General features: G+C 53.3%; 1 long non-coding RNA gene across 1 annotated transcript in view; it reads left to right on the top strand.

The window, feature by feature from the left end:
• Positions 1 to 15184, top strand: part of LOC131820338 (uncharacterized) — a 121167-nt gene that overhangs the window by 28697 nt on the left and 77286 nt on the right. The gene's annotated exons all lie outside the window — the stretch shown is intronic.

The following is a 15184-nucleotide window of genomic DNA, read 5'->3' as shown; positions in this document are numbered from 1 at the left end:
CGTTTTGGCCACATCCTGAACCCCAGCCTGGCGCATCTGCATTCTCAATACAGCCCGGGAGAGGCAAGAGCATGCAGACTGCCTACCCTCCGGCCCCCGGGCCTCTGAACTGAGGAAATGTCTGAATAATGAATGAGCCGCAGCACATCAGAGCGGTGGCCCTGGGGACGGTGCGGGCAGAAGGAGGGGCGCGGACAGGTGGGAATAACTGGGCACGGGGAGAGATGCCGGGGGCCCCGATGAGGGCCATGGCTATGGCTTCCCCTGCAGAGCAGAGCTGTGGACCCGCAGAGGGAAGTGTCCATGGATTGTGTTGCAAACCTTGGGCCTGTCCCACATCGGAACTCCTGGATCAGGGTCTGTTCTCTCCCGGCCTCAAACCTCCTACTCAGGAAGGCTACTTGAGGACTTTGCAGAGGTTTAGACTATATGTGGGGATCAAAGCTGCCTCCCCCGTAGATGAAGATTATAGGACGGGAGACTTTGAGGGGGCATTTAGAGGAGGGCCAGATTAAGCAGGAGAGCACCTGTGGTACATGTGACTCCTGGCAGATTCTGGACAAGGGCAACTTGCAAGGGTGTCCCCAGCAGGGGTCAAGGCTCCTCAGGGCCACCAAAGACTTGATGGCTCAGCAATGAGACCCCCCCCTTCTCTTGAGGCAGCCTGTTTCATTCAGCAGTTCAGTTGCGTAGACGTCCAAGGCTGTGACCTGGGAGTCCCCTGCCCCTCGTTATCTCTGCCAACTCAATACCATCCTTGTACTTTCTGCATGGCCAAGAAGGGCTGCAGTTTCCACAACTCGGCCTGCAGACACAAAGGGACGCTCCTTGGTTGGAGTCTTGCCACTTGCCTGGCTCCTTTCCTCACTGAGCCCACATGCTAGTTCAAATATGGAAGCATGAATGTCTCCCTTTTCAAGACAAATAACTGAGGGACAGAGAGACTGAGTAACTGGGCTTGAATTATGCCCCCAATAACTCACTGGTGAGCTGGGATCCGAATGTGTGTGGCTGAGCTGGGCTTGGAACTGGAGGAAGTTTTCGTCCTTTCGTTGGCATTTTCGGGGGTCTTTCAGTCAGGCTCCCTATTGGGGCAGCTAGACAGCTGCTGCCCATTGCCCCAGCCCCCCAGGTCTCTTAAGCCCCGTTGGCAAAAAGTAACTGCTAGGGCATGGGTTGGGCCAGGGTCTTCTTGGTCCTGGATCGCATTCATAGGAATTTCTCCCCCTTCCGTGCAAAGCCAAGTTGAAATAGGTGAATGTCCTGTACTTTTCAAGTGCGTGGGACCCACCTGATAGCCCTTGTCCCTGGTCTTGCTACAGGACCATTTTCCCCAGGCTTTCTCCCTCTGCCAACAGCCAGAATTGCTCCAAAGCCCGTGGCAGACCCTCCTCTCAGCTCAGAGCAGATGCCCTCTACCCACACTCTCAGCCCATCCTTTAGGCAGGAGGCAGCATCCCTGGGCTCTGATTACCAGGGGCCCTTCCTCTCCCCCAGCTCCTCCTCTGAGCTCTGCCCTCCCAGACCTGCCCTGGCTGCTGGCTGCAAACATTGGTCCTAGTCAGAGCCCAGCCAAAGCCCCTCTGCCTCGGGAAGAAGTTGGCCCTTGTTCTTCCCATTCCCCTCGCTTCTGCAAAACTGACTTGAAGAGCTGGAGTCAGGAGCCCCAACATCGGCCCTGGGAAAGATGGTTCAGCAGAAAGGGTTTCAGCTTTGGTGGGAGCCAGCCTGGATCACCAGAGGGCCAAACTGTCTTAGAACCTTCTCTGTACATACGACACACCAAGGCCAGGAGGTGGGGCAGGCGGGGAGCAGACCACCTGATCCCCGGCCTCCCTGGGGTCGGGCTGGGCTCCGAGCTGGCCTGCATGGACCAGACAGTGACCAGGCCCCATTAGAACAAAGCCTCCCGGCCTGGAGGTTCCCTCCAACCCAAGTGCACGTGTCACTACACCTCACAACAAATTTCACTGTCGTTCATGTTTTATTAGTATAAGTGCCTTAAAAGCAGATCAGAGATTCAACTAATTTGCTCATTAGTAAAAGGAAATTAGCCATTTGAGATCTGTTCTAATAAAATTAGCTTGGTGACAAACGCTTTGTTGCCGTGTTTATTAGATTACACACTCCCTGCATTTTAGAGGCCAGAGCAGCGCTTGCTGGCTCTTCTGGGCATTCTCAGAGCTTCTTCTCTTCCTTGTTTTTGTTCTTCCTTTCAGGTCTGCGGAGACTCTTTTTTCCCCTTTCAAGGCTAACTGGGAGGGCCTGACCCAAATCTGTGTTCCATTCACGCATTCCCCAAGCCCTCACTTGGAGCGCGAGGTCTGTCTCCAGGTTCCTCTGCTACCTCTTTCCCTGGACTCTAGGCTTGGCCCCATCCCCCTGCCCCTCACCCCACCTATCCCCTCAAGTTTCTGTGTCGCGTGTCCTTTAATGGATCCAGCATCTCTCTGTTGCCCCACCAACCCCCCAAGATCAGCCCCAGGCTGCCAGCTGCGATGCCCCCTACCCCCTGCCCTCCCCAGACTGCAAGGTGGGCCTTCTCACCGGTCCTCCCTTGGTCTCCCATCCCACGGAGTCTGCTCCCTTACACTCCAGCTTCGGACCGCCCTGGCTTCACCCCGTCCCCTGGAAGTGACCCACCCGCCTGAGCGTGCTCAACTTCCGTCCTGCATGTGCTCGGTTGTCTGGAGCTTGGCTGGACTGGACAGAAACCTCCATGATGCATCCCACCACAGGGCGAGCTGCCTGGAGGGCCCCACAGGTGTCTGAAGCCACGGGAGGGCTGTGGGGATCACGGGGAGCTCCCAACTGACCGGGATGTTATGGTTTGGGTGCAAGCGTTCCCCAGCATCGCCGCAGCACTCCGTTGGCCCCTCTCTTAGCCGTATCTTGTTCTACACCGTGAGTTTCACCGCAGCCGGGAGCCTTAGTTGCTCTGTGCCAGGCAGAGGGGGTGGTTAGGGCTTCTGTTGTGTTCTCTCGTTTAATCTTCTGCATGACACTAAGAGGTAGACCCTGTGGTTATTCTGACTTACAGGATACATTTCTTATAGCTACGGCGCTGGGAAGCTGCAGGGGGGGAGACCGAGAACCCAGAGTTGTGTCTCTCTGAAGTGCCGGGCCACACTGTGGGCTGCCGGCCCAGACTGGAGTGTGGGTGTGACCTTCCTGAAGGGATGGGGCCTGGGACCTTCCAGTGCCGGCCACAGGCGGCCTGTGGTGGGTGCTCAAAGCATTTCTCAAATGTCCAGGTGGATAGGGGAGGGATGACCAGGCAACCCCACCCGCTCTAGGGTCAGACGCCTGTTGGACAGGGGCCAGGGCCGGTCCAGCAGAACCAGAGCGCTCATCCCTCTCCCCCTTTGCTGACAGCAGCCCCAGGCCCCGCCTCTCCCTGCCCCTTCCAGCTCCCTCCTCTCCTGGCACAAATCATTGGCTCAGACAACAGCGATGGGTTTATCCCACAGGATGTGACTCTGAATATTAGAATGTCAGAAGCAGCAGCCTTCGCAATAAGTTGCTGTCAGAGAGGAAATAAAAGGGGAGTTGCAGTTATTTAATTTGGGGCTTTCATGCGACAGGCTAGGCCTGAGGACTCACTGCTGTGTGCCCAGCAGTCGGGACAGCAAACCTCATAGGACCCCCGCCCTGGATTCTCCAGTCATACCTTCCTCTAGCCTCTCCCCCTCCCCCGACGTGTCCCACAATGGGAGCCCTCGCAGTCCTGCAGTCCTCGGAGCCCTGAGCTCCCCTGCTCCTTCTCCCCACTGCCCTGCCCAGCTCTCCCGGCTCCTTCCACCTTTGCTGCGTTATTTATAATATAAATGATATTTACCGATAATATTATCAATGCTAAACATTATTATTGGTATTAGTTATTAATAATTAGAGTTCTTGGGGTGTGAGTGACACCGTTCAGGTGGTGACCTCCGCCCCGCATCAGGCTCTGTGCTCAGTCTGCTCGACATTCTCTCTCCCTCTGCCTCTCTTCCTCATGCTTTCTCTAAAATAAATACATTTTAAAAAAATAATGATTAGGGTTATTAATATTTATCCTTATTCTATCTTTATCCTCACTCTACCACCACTCTGGTGAGGCAGATACGATTTCTCCCAATTTAAGGAGGGAGGAAACTGGGCCTCAGAAAGCCGAAACATCCAGGTCTTCTGACTCACATAAAAGAAGACCCAAAGGAGGCCAGTCACGGTGGGCCCACAGCGCTCCGCGGCTCTCTCGGTTGTGGGCGCTCCCCGTTCGGTTTCTGGCTGATTTGCTGCTCTCTTGATCATCCCACTGGGACTGCCCCTCCATCTCGCAGAGCTCTGGGCCTGGCACATTGCTTCCTCAACTGCCAACAGCCCCACGTCGGTTCCCGGCCTTCTGTTCCCACTCAGGCCTCTCCCGCATGAAGGTTCTTGTTTTTAGTGGTCAGCCGTGCCCTGGAAGAACCACAGCTGGGGGCGGGGATGCGGCAATCCCAGGGGCGATGCCCCCTTTTCTTACTCAAGGTTGTTTTTCATGAGCAAAGTCTTCTCAGTGGCTTGTTCTGCCTTTGGCTGATTTTCGGAGCCCGAATGGTTGCTCCGTATTTGACGATTTGGTCCCAGATTTTGGGAAGAAAATTTACTAGCCTCTTCACTGCACCCTCCCTGGAAATTGCCTGGATTCTTGAGACCAAGGTATATCAGTGTGTAACATGAATTTTATTTGCAAAGGTTGAGGACCTCTCTCCCTGTACAGTGTCTCATGAGCTTCTTGAGGCCTTTGATGACCGAACTTGTCTCAAGACAAAACTGATTTGGATATTTGCAGGAGCTCCTGTGGAGGTCTCCTCTATCCAGGGGTGAGGGCCAGCTTCTGCAGCAGCTGAGCTATTCCAAGACCTTGAACCCCTCCCCACTGAGGGTCTACTTGCCCACCAGCCCTACCTGATGCATACCACTGATGAAAATGGAGGGGGTGGTTTCCTGCAGGGACCCCTGAAATTGTGACCCATTTCCTTATGAGGCTTGTCTGGTAAGCACTCCTCTTTGGAGGAGGGCCTCTGGTCCTACCTTTCCCTGGTGGACGGATGCTGCTCTCCAAGGATTTCCTGGATCTCACTGCCTCCAGAGCCCCCACAGTCTTTGGAGCAGCAAGTTTTGTTCTCCCCATACAGCTTCCTAAAACACAATTAACTCACCACATTGTTCAAAGCCTTGCTGGCTTAGCACTTACTGTTGGATAACATTGAAACCTTCTAGCCTGGCATTCAGAGTCCTTCGTGATGATGCCCCAGCTTACCTTTCTAGGCTTCACTGCTGTCGGTGCCCCTCACACGCTGTGCTCCAGTCTGGGGAGCCGTCTGCTGCTCTTCGAATGGGACGTGCTTGCTCACACCCCTGTACCTTTGCATATGCTGTTCCCTCTGCCTAGAATGCCTTTATCCCTTCTCTGTTCGGAGGTAGCTCCCTTTAGGACCCATCTTGGTGCTCACCCAGTCTATTAACGCTTCTCTGATTCCTCCTGGCAGAGGCACGTTCCCTCCTCTCTCCTTTCCTGGCGCTCTGCCTTCTCCTGGGCTAGCCCATCGTACTCGTCTACCAAATCCACTATCTTCTTCTTCCATGTCTGCTTCTCTGTCTAGCCTATGAGCAAGGTGAGGGCAGCGGTGGTCTCCTGCTCATGTCTATGTCTCAGTGTCTGACACAGTAGCTTCCTAGTAAATATTTGTGGAGTGTGAGAGTGACCTTTCTTTATTTAAACCTTTTCTGCCAGAAGTGAGGTCTCTTAATGGTGCATTGTAGGTTTTCAAGTCTTTGGAGTACAGCTTACACTCCTGTTATATCCAAATCGATCTATATGACAACATTCAATTCAGTTCAATTTTTTATCATTTTGGGTGGCTTTTAACTTATTTAATATTTATTGTCAGTAGCACTGGGAGATTCTGTCCTTCCCAAACTCTATTTTGGGGCTCTAGAATTGCTTAATTTGGTTTTGTCCATCGGTTGTAAACCGTTGTCTTTGAAGCCTAAAGAAGCATCCTCCCCTTCTCTTATCCCCACCAACCCCACCTTTGTTCTTTGAGATCAAGGGTGCTGGTGCTCCTTGCTGCTGCCACAGGTTTTTCTAGAACAGCTGGTGTGTGTGTGTGTGTGTGTGTAGGAACATTTGTGTTTGGAAGGAGGGAACCTCACCCAGTGGTATGGAATCAGCTTGTTATTTCATTATTTCTTCTTTTAATAAGCAAATTACTGATGCTGGCGAGTATTAAAGATTAATCCTATAAATTCCTCTCTGAGCCGCAGTGATCCCTCAAACAGGCCCCTTCCTTGATGGAGTACATTCCAGGAGGGAGGCTCTGGAACAAATCTCATCCTCAGGTGGGGGGAGGGGAATTGGTGATTTTTGGACTCCTGAGCTGACACCTGCCCTATCTGGCAGTTGGAGGGAGGCAGTCCCGGAGGGAGCCGTGGGATATTCCTTGGGACCCTGCTCCCTGCCTCCTTCTCCAAGCCAGGGACCCCGGGGGAGAAATGGTGAAGCTACAGGTTACCATACCTACGGCTCAGAGGAAAGAAAGTCAAGGGCAAGGTGAAGCGCTTTGGGAGGCTTGGTGCACTGGGCTGGGACTCCTAGGGTTAGAGCTGTGTGGGGGCTCAGATCTATCATCTGGGTCATTCTCTAACTTCCACAGAGGTCCAAATCCAAACAGCCCCTAGCAGAGAAAATCTGTCTCCAGATGTGTTGATGGATTGGATAAGGGACACCCCATCTGGTGTCCAGTTCTCAGAAGGAGGTGGCAGTGCCCACTGTGTCCTCTGATGGCCCTTCCCATAGCACCTTTGGGACTCTGTGTCCCTAGTTCTGTATGCCACAGAGTTCTGACTCCCACCAACTGTAAGTTCCTTGGGGCAGGAACTGTGTCTGATTTATTTTTATAATTCAGTATCTAGCACTGTGCCTACAGTGTAGATTGGGTTCACAAGATTTCCTGAAAAGAGAAGGAATGGGTAGGTCGAGGGACATAGTTGGGTTGGAGAAGGGAAGCAGAGGAGAGATCCTTGACTCTGTGATGTCTGCCCGGTGACTTGTTAGGTACTTGTGTTCCCCAGGGTGTCCCATATAGTCTGTGGCCCCCTGTGTCCCTGAGTCCTCGAAGCAGCTTAGAGCTGAGGACAGGCTCCCTAACTGGTCTGGACAGAGGAGTGGGCCAGGTCAGGGTCCAAGGGGAGACCACAGCTGTAGGAGCTGGGTCACACGCAGTGGGGAGAAGGGGGCGTTAGGATTGGGGGAGGGAATTGGTGATGTCCAATGCTCGGGGTCTGGGGTCAGCTGAGAGTGCCCATCTTGGGGAGATGTGTCGATCCCCTGGCCTCCGCTCACATTCTGGCTGGGCTAGGCTGGAGATGGGCAGCTGTGGCCCTTGAGAACCTGTCCCAGAAATGCAGAACTATAACCCAGATCGTCCAGCTGCCCAACCCACCCCCAACCTGGGCTTCCCTGCCTCTGAGTCTATGACCCAGCAGAGTTTTTCTCTTTCTCTCTATCTTATTAAAAGCCATCTACCCCAGGCAAGAGAGATAGCTGCCTGTCGATAAAACACCAATAGCCGTGTACTCTCCTAATCAATACTGGAGTGGAGAGGGAAAAAATTAGTAGCTTTTTATCTTCCAAGGATTGGGCTGTCTTTTGCGCAGGGCAGAGGTAGAGGGCACCTGGCAGGGGACAACAAAGTTCTTCATAAATCAAAAGTTAGTGACTTCTAGATCTTACGACATTGATGGATGTCTGGAGAGTTGTGTCTGGGTTTGCTTACGGGGAGGGGTTGGAAGGGGAGGCAAGCTGGAGACCCTTACTCTAAGAGAGTGAGTTCAGACTTGAGGGAGGGAGACAGGCCTCACGTTGCAGGGACTGGTGGCTTTTTTGGCCCACTCCAGACTTGGCTGAAAGTTTATAAATCATCGAGGGCAAGACTTCAGAACTTGAAGATCCTTAGCCATCTATGGACAGATGCCCTCATTTTATGGAGTGAGACTCGGGCCTTATGAAAGCAATGACTTTCCCAAGGTCGCAGAGAGTGTCCATGGCAATGCCACATGGTAGCTCATGAAATCCTCTCAATAAGCCGATCAAGTGGGCTCCTTTCAACCTGTTTCATGGCTGAGGAGCTAGAGGCTCAGAGAAGCCATGTCACGGGTTCAAGGTCATACAGCCAGTGAGCAGAGAAGCCTGGCTCTGTCCGGCTTTGCAGTCCATGCCCTCCCTCCAGACGTGCAGAGACAGTCTTGCTGGGCCAACCTGGGGCCATCTTGTCATCTCACGCTCTGTGAGCAGAGCATGGATCTTTATTTTGACAACATCCAAGTTCCACACCACTAATTGCTATTGTCTGTTGGAAGTGGCCCTGCTCTGTGTTTGGGATGATGCATGAGGTCAGCCTGGGGATAATTAATGGGATCCATCCTCCTTTCTTCTGCTCAATTGAACTCAATTTGGGTGATTTTCATTCGTCCATCTGGAGGCCTTATCCCACACAGGGGTGGAAGGCTAATGGGGTAGTCGTACCCCAGGGTCACCTGGGTCTCCCACAGCATGGCGAGTGACTGACACAGGTCGTCGTGGTGAGGGGCTGGCTAGTGTCGAAATCCTCCACTCTTCGAGAAGAGGAGGACGACTTGGACGAACCCTGCTCTGGGCCCAGGCATGTGCGTGGAATAATTGTTCCTCTCCCCTCTGGTCCTGCTGGAGGCCTAGAAACCAGGATGCTCTGAGCTGAAAGGCATGGACTTATTTTCTAATATTCAGGCCCTTTCTGCCGCACCCTTTCTCCCCCAAGCCCTCGGCCAGTCTTTCCTTGCATATCCCCAGAGACAGGAAGCTCACTACTGCTATGACAGAGCTTCTCCAGTGTCCTTCCATCAGCCCTTTTTGTGAATTCTCCTCCGCCATGGGGCTGCCATGTGGGTGGTCAGAGTGCCATTGCTGGTCACCTACGGCTTTGGGCAACCTCACCCATTCCTTTCCCCAACAACAGAATGGATTCCACACTTAATGGGCCTAATGGTCAAGTTCATTCTCTTAACAACTCTTTAAATATCGGATCCTATGTCCTTGCAAGTCTTCTATAGGCTAAAGACAGCCAATTCCTTCAATATCTCTCTACCATCATTTGAAGCCCATCTGCATCCTGGTCACCCTGCTCTAAATCTCTCTAAAGCACTCACCACTGAACCCAGGTCCCAGGGAGGGCTTTCCCTGCAGAGACAGATGAGACTATCACCTCCTTCATTTTGGACCCTTTGCCTCCATGAAAGCAACCCACACCTGCTAGCTTGGCTGGTGACCCCTTCACCATGCTGAGTCTATGCAGCCTGGAGCCCCTAAGTCCTTTTCACAAGGACCAGGTGAGACCTTACTCAGGACCATCATCCTTGAGGTGCCTACAGCGGCTGTTACCACCTTCCACTCTGTGCCCTTAATAGAGAGAACCCAACCAGCACACATCTGTGTGGTCCGTTATGTGCTTCGCCTTTTGCTAGTTCAAAAGGAGGAGGGGACATGGCTTCTCTTCCCAAGAAGAGAGACCCCTGAGAGTGATGTTGGTCATGTGAGTGTCCTGTGAAGACAGAGCGCTCTCTGTCTTGGGTTCCAGCTCTGATTCTGTGCTTCCTTCCTCCTGCTGTCCTTGGTGTTCTGCCCCCTCACTCCCTGAAGTTCTATGCTCCCTCTCTCTTCCAGTTGTCTGTGGATCCTTGCTTAGCCCTGGGAGTGATGCAAAGGGGAAGACCAGGAAAGTACAAAGGTCTAACCTAGTCCGGACTAACACTAGTCCGGCATCCTTTACACAGCTCGAGTAGTTTCTGCTCGCACCTCCATCCAGGTAGGTTGAATATGTTCACGCCAATTTGGCGGCCACACACTGGGGAGAGGGATCCATTTTCACCGGCTTTCAGAGGATGGTCATCTTTTGGTCAGTGCCCCACATTGGATTCCGATCACTGCACCCGGATGCCCTCAGCTAGCACGTTACGTTGCAGTGCCTGGGCTCGCATCGGATGGACCCAGGTCCTAGCCCAGGCTCCATGCTTGTTCCCTGTGTGCTCTCAGGAAAACTACGTGACATCTCCCAGCCTCAGTGTTAAAATCTGGAATACAGGGTCATAACTTCCTTCCACCAGGACTGAGGTGGAACTTGAAGAAGATATCATGCGCTCGACCGCTCGTGCAGCACCGTGCTTGCTGAAAAGATTCTATTGGTTCTTTATTGGCATTTTTCTACGGCTGATGAAATGAACCCTCACCAGGGTGGGAAGCTTGGGCAGAATGGGAAGGACTGGGAGTTGGAGGGCTGTGGCATGGTGTGCAGGCAGCCGTGCATCCCTGCCCCCCCCTCCCCAGCCGTCCTTCCTGGTCTTTCTCCCAGCTAGGCCCGCCCGTCTGGGGAGTTGGAGAGGCTTCCGAGCTGCCCCCACTGCTGCTGGAGCCTCGCAGTGGAGCCTCGGGTCCTGCAGGAGCTGTCATCTCTGCCCCCGGCTCTAGGCTCTAGTGACACTGCAAGTAAACAGCAGTTGTCAGAGTCGATTTAACGTTGATATTTTTATCACATATCAGGGCCCGGCGCCATGGCAAGGAATGACAGAAGCAGAATGCTAAATAATTTCTCTAAATAATGTGCGCTCCCTGGGCTGCCTGCAGGAAGAAGCCGGGGGAGAGCGGGGACGCTGGCTTGGTTTCCAGCGTGCGCGAGGGACATATCTCACTCCTCATCCCCCCGGGCCCTGCTGCTGACAGCCTCCCGCGGGGGGGCTCCCGGCTGAGTGGGACCGACCACAGGGCAGCAGATGTGGGTGGGAGTAGAGGCCAAGGAGAAGCAGGGTCAGGGAGGGGAGAGAGGGAGAGAGGGGAGAGAGGTCAGACTCAATAAATACTTGTTGATTTGATTTGAAAGAGGGACGAAAGGGAGGACAGAGAGGCAGGAGTTCGAGACTGTGAAGGGAGGGAAGGTAGCACAGATGGAGAGAGACCGAGGGAGCAGGGGAAGTCAGGGACAGGGGAAGAGGAAAGAGACATGGATGCCAGCAAGGGTGACCCAAGCTGGAGTTGCCCGGGGAGAGCAGGAAAAGGGGCTCAGCCAGGGGACCAGGGAGGGATGGGGGGTGGGTGATGAAGAGACGGGGCCTGGGGCAGGCTGGACATCCCAGAGGGCCACAGCAACAGCGCTAGACAGGCCCGGGTCCCTGAGATCGAAACCTTGTTATTTACAAACCTTCGTCATTCTACTCCCCTTCTCCCCCAACCGGCCACTTCCTTCTGGGCAGAGTTTCTCCTCTGGGCTCTGGGAAAGGCAGGGAGCTCAAGGTTGTGCAGGTTCAAAGCCTTCCCAAAGTGACGGAGCCGTCTGTGGGGGAAGCCACACAGCCACACAGCCCAGCAGCCAGAGTGGGAGGGACCAGAGAAGAGGGCCCTTCTCCTGGATGGGCCTGGCCATCTTGACCCCTGCCTGGCGACAGGACTTCCAAGGACTCATTGATTCCCGTCTCCCGTCTCCCCCTGGAGAGCTGCGTCAGTCTCCAGTTCCAGTCCCCGGTGAAGTGCTTGAATGTATCACATGGTCCGTGCATTATTTGTAGAATGAATTAAGGAGTAAATGAATGATGTCACGGTGAAGGGACGTCAGAGATGTAGAGAGTTAAATGACCCTTCCCACAGCACGTTCGTGATGCACTCAGGATCCACAGACTCCCAGGCTGAGGACAGGTCTTCCAACCTCTCTGTAAATCTCTGGAGCCTGGAGGACACTTTGGTCCAGACTCTTGGTTACTAAGTAGGTGAGGGTTGAGTCCTGACCAGTCTAGGCTATGGCTGAGTCCTTCTAGAAAGTCTGTCTTCCTCCCTCCACACTTCCTCAGCATCTTTCCTATCTCTCTCCTGTGCCAGTCCAAACTGCCAGGGAAATATTGTAATGATGCGGCCAGCCGTAGCCCACCAAAGCTCTCGCTCATGCCATCCTCTGTTGCCACAGTAGCAAGAGCCCCCAGATCCCCGCGGCTCATCACAGGATCGGGGACTCTTCTTCCTACATGGATGCAAAGTACGTCTGTTTTTGTCCTCATGCCAAGGCTTCCCAGGTGCTGGAAACTCAGGGGCCCGTGTGGGAGACTCATCCCAAATCCTGGCCCCTCCTTCCTCACTTCTCTTCACATATACATTGGCCTTTATTTTTGCTCGCCCTTCGGCAGCCCCCCTCACTGTAACATCCGGACCTTACTGTCCAGAATCGCCCCCTCCTCGGAACTCCTGCCTCTGTGCTTTGACCACAACTTCCCATTAACTGAGTTCTCTCTCTTGCCATTTCTTCTTTCCGAGTAAGTGATTTTTTTCCCCTTCCCTCTTTGAGAGTCCCTTGATTTCTGTCACTTCCCTGTCCTCATTTCCTTTCCCACCCAGTTTAAATTCTCTGGTCCACCATCTATCCACTGTATTAGTGGAACAGAAAGACGGAACCAATAGACAGTTATATCTATATGTCTGTATCTATATTTATGTAAGAGATTTATAAGACATTGTGTGATGCAGTTACAGAGCCTGAGAAGTCCCCAAACCTACAGCCAGTGAGCTGGAGACCAGGAAGAGACACTGGTGTAGTTCTGACCTGAAAGCGAACAGGATCCAGACCCAGGGAGAGTTGATGTTTCAGTTCTAGTCTGAAAGCAGGAATGAACCCTTGCCCCACTTGAAGGCTGTCAGGTAGGAGGAGTTTTCCTCTGCTTTTGGGAGGGTCAGTCTTTATGCTCCACTCAGGCCTTCAACTGATTGGATGAGGCCCACCCTCACTGGGGAGGGCAATCTGCTACACTCACACTACCCATTCAAATGTTACTCTCATCCAAAAACACCCTCACAGGCACACCCAGAATAATATTTTAACCAAATGTTTGGGCACCCCATGACCCAGCCAGCCAATTTTACACATAGAATTAAGCAATTCAGCCCATCCTTTTGCAATATCCTCCTGTCCTTTGCTGCATTGCTTGTGTCTCATGACCTGGACAGATTCTAAACCCTGGATCAATACAGCAGTCTCCTTTGCTCATTTCTCAGTCTGGGATGACGAGTGCCTCCGGCCACACATACAAGCATGCACATCCATGCATGCACGCACACACACACATGCACACACACATGCGCGTGTGCACCCACACACACGTGTACACAAAGCACTGAGCCCCCTGGCCTTTCACCTGGCCTTCAGCGGCACTCTCCTCAGCCCTTCTCCAGTTCCCTAGGTAGTTCTCTTTCCATTTCTCCAAGAAGCTGTCTCCAGCCTCCTTTACCATCCTTGAACTTCCTCAATACTTCACCCACCCACCCACCCCCATCCATCCCACCTCTGGCACCATGAGATGGCAGTGGCCCTTCCCCCACAGTGCCTTCAACAGACTTCTTCCTCCCCCACACTGACTCCACATATCTGTGTATGAGCTTTTCCTGGGTCCTTCCTGTCCCTGCGAATGGGGGACCATCTCTTCTGTTTCCTGCCAGGACTTAATCTCACCATCAGCAAGCAACTTTCTCTGCTACAACTTACAAGCCCCCCTCCCTGTCTGGATCCACTGTCTGTGCACCACTGGAACACCAGCGTCTCTCGTACACGAACAAACATGCACCCTTCTCTGACTTCCCACACATCCCTCGTCATTGCTCCTCCTCTTTCTTGTAGAGGCAGACTTTTTGAAACATTGTCATCATTTTCTGTTTTTATTGCATTCATAGCACTGGAATCAACTTCACCGATCACTCTGTTGAGGTCACCTGTGACCTACTCCTGTCACCAAATGCGACAGGGAGGTTTAGCTCGTGCTCTGCTTGACCTGTCCCCATCGTCCCATCTAGCTGACCACGCCTTCTGGAAATGCTCTCTTTCCTCCCGTGGTGCTGTTTTCTTCTGTTCTCTTTCTTCGTGGTCTGAGTTCTAAACTCTGTCTCCTTAAATTCTGATATTTCTCAGGGTTCTTCTCTCTGCCTCCTTCACCTGACACTTCCCAAGCTGTCTGGGGGCTTGAGGCCAACCCCATGGCTTCGGTTGGGGTTTATCCGCTGGTGACTCTGGCGCCTTCTCTCCACCCCAGCCCCTGTGGAGTCCACTCTGCTGCTGATCCCCTAGACGTCACTCAGCATCCTCACTCCCAACAAACACGCTCCCCTCCTGGATCCCTCCCTTGGTGAATCCTTTCATTCAGCACGCACTTTCGGCGTGCCTGCTGTGTGCCAGGCAGTGCCCTAGACTTTGGGCACCCTCCCCCCTGCTGCCCACAGCAGAAGCCCCTGCGGGCAGCTTTCAGTGCTCTCACTTTCCATCTCCTAAAACACACAATGCTGCCCAATCGACCTCTGCAGTCTCATCAGGACTTACCTTCGCTCGGTTCTTGCTGCCTCCCGCTTGGGTTACTACCTTAGCTCCCAAACCTGTGCCCCTGTTTCCAGTCCTGCCCACTTCAACCCCTTGCCTCTGTGAAGACCAGACAATTCTTAGCACTCCACTGTGAAGCTCCAAACCCCTAGTAGATTCTCCTTGCTCTCAGGCTCCCAGGTACCAAAGCCTCCCCTGCCTCTGTGTGGCCTGGCCCCTGTTTGTTTCTGCAAGCTTGTTTCTCTTGCTCTGCCCCATCTCGGTCTATGCTGCATCCACCATGAAATGTTTGCAGCCACAGGCATGCCATGCTGTCCCCTCTGCCTGGAATGCCCTGTCTCCTCATCTTTGCTTGCGAACCATTCATAGCTCAGGTGACACAAAGTTCCTGGGGGCACCACAGCAAGGAGGGGACAGTCTGAACCCAGCTCCTGCCCAGATTCAGGCCTCCCACTGGGGAGCAGACACTAATCTGGATCCCTTGGGAGGAGGGCTTGGCTTAAGGTCACTGGGGAGTGGGATAGCTGGGGCCACCACTCTGAGCCCAGCAGGCCCCCAGACTCCCTCCCCAGCCCTGCTTCTTCCTGGAGCCATACCTGTTCTTCCCATAGATCCTGTGCCCAGGCCCTAGGTAAACCACCTTGGAGCCTAAAGTGGTACTCAAGTGTGGGCAGCTGGATATGGTGGGTAGGCCATGAAAAAGACTTGTCCCAGCTCTGTCCCCTGCCAGCTCTGGGCTATTGCTTATTGCTTCTGGTCCTTTTGTGCATCTCAAGGATGGAATT

The sequence above is a fragment of the Mustela lutreola genome, chromosome 1, assembly GCF_030435805.1.
Source record: "Mustela lutreola isolate mMusLut2 chromosome 1, mMusLut2.pri, whole genome shotgun sequence".
In the NCBI taxonomy this organism is placed as follows: Eukaryota; Metazoa; Chordata; class Mammalia; order Carnivora; family Mustelidae; genus Mustela; species Mustela lutreola.
Note: the sequence above shows the minus strand (reverse complement) of the source record. Positions and strands in the feature narration are given on the sequence as shown.